This window comes from Sinocyclocheilus grahami, unplaced genomic scaffold (assembly GCF_001515645.1).
Source record: "Sinocyclocheilus grahami isolate Dianchi unplaced genomic scaffold, SAMN03320097.WGS_v1.1 scaffold174.1, whole genome shotgun sequence".
NCBI lineage: Eukaryota > Metazoa > Chordata > Actinopteri > Cypriniformes > Cyprinidae > Sinocyclocheilus > Sinocyclocheilus grahami.
The window spans coordinates 251,714-253,369 of NW_015505353.1; the positions used below are offsets into that span (position 1 = coordinate 251,714).

At 40.7% G+C, this 1,656-nt stretch overlaps 1 long non-coding RNA gene across 1 annotated transcript; it reads right to left on the bottom strand.

Annotated features, from left to right (window-relative positions):
* Positions 1 to 322: 322 nt before the first annotated feature.
* On the bottom strand, positions 323 to 1,065 carry LOC107593621 (uncharacterized). Its single transcript, XR_001610105.1, has 3 exons — positions 985 to 1,065; positions 569 to 751; positions 323 to 446 (listed from the first exon to the last, which is right to left on the bottom strand). It is a non-coding gene; the product is annotated as an uncharacterized lncRNA (long non-coding RNA).
* Between the last annotated feature and the right edge of the window lie 591 nt (positions 1,066 to 1,656).

Genomic DNA, 1,656 nt, shown 5'->3' on the forward strand with positions numbered 1-1,656 from the left:
TGGCGGGCTCTCTTGTGGGCTCCATAACCTGTGAGCTGTTTTCCACAAACAGGACAGGACAGCCTGACCCTTCATAGGTGGTATGGCATCCACAAGAGAAGTTGTGGGAAAAAACGCTCTGGAGCGGGGGCCTGATGATAAATGAAAGCTGGCTCCGGTGGATCATATCACAGCTTCAGGTCAGTGCGCAGCCGCTTGTTCTTCCACAGAGCAGATTAAATCCACTTCTGATTCTGAGGTGGTATGGTCCCCATCAGCTTTGCAGGCAGCCAGCCAGGCTCTGAACCAGGAGCAGTCTCCATGTCAGCAGTAGGGTGAGCTGAGAAACCAACCACAGATGGAGCAGCAGAGTTGACAAAAAAAGAGGTGGCAGTGGCAGATGCAGAGGTCACAGGGGCAAGAGGAGCAGAGGAGGTACCAGACGAGGAGGCGGGAGATGACACTTCCTTTATAAATAAAAAAAGGCAAATATATATATATATACATGACTGCAAGTCACTCATAAAGGATGCTTATTTGAAGTTAAGTATCATTGTGAAGAAAACCATTTAATTTAAGAGTTTCTCACAGCTCTAGCAGCTACCAATGGTATCGAGGAGGTGGTTGTGGACACAGGAGAGGGAGGAAGAGACAGAGTCGAGACAGTCTGAATGTACAATCTGGGACTGCGGGCAGGCGATGGTGTCCTCCTTGTCATGGCACTTGTGACAGTGCTGGACATCGCAGAAGAATCAGAAGTGCAACTGATGGGCTGAGAGAATATGACCACAGTTTACAACATTATATATAATATTAATCTGTCCTTATTAGGAATTACAGTAATGACAACATAATTTAAACATATCTTTATGGAATGAAAATAACAGTAGCCTAACAAGACTACCCAGGCATAACAAGAATAAGAGTGCATAATATACGATTGTATTATACGATTGATTATATGATTATAAAATCAAATTCAAACTGTCATTCTCTTTACATTACCTTGGTTGCATGCTTCCTGCCCAAATTTAAATTTGGCTTTAAAGCGGCACCCTGAGACCCACCAAACCGCGGCTTCATAAACTGAAAAAAAAAGTAATCTTAAGAGGAGCCTTGTAAATTAAAATGCATATATTTGAATATGCTAGAATTTAAATATCAGTATCAGTAAATCCTCATTACTTACTGATGCCATAGTCAAAGTTGGCTTGTGGGGTGTGAGTCGTCCAGATGTTGCTGTCTGCCCCGGTGTTGCAGCCAATGATGCAACAAGTGATGCAGATGAGGGAACTGGTGTCATTGAAGAGGACACTGAACTGGAAGGCTACAGGTTAAGAGAAAAGAAAATGAAATTTAATAATAGAGACTACAACACCAACACTTCATAATTTTAGGAAAATATTAGGGATGCACCGATATGAAAATTTTGGCCGATACCGATAACTGATTACTCTTTATTTTTGAAAGTCGATAACTGATATGTTGGCCGATAAATCTATATCCAAATTGTTATATACTTTTTGAGCCTGATTACAAAAAAGGTCTCATCATTAAAAGCCACATCCCAAACACTTCAACATAAGCAGCCTAGTTTGAACGGTGTACGTTTTAAAAATATTTTTACTCTCCCATTACCAAATTTAGTCATAAAAAAGTCTTACAAATAAATAAAAT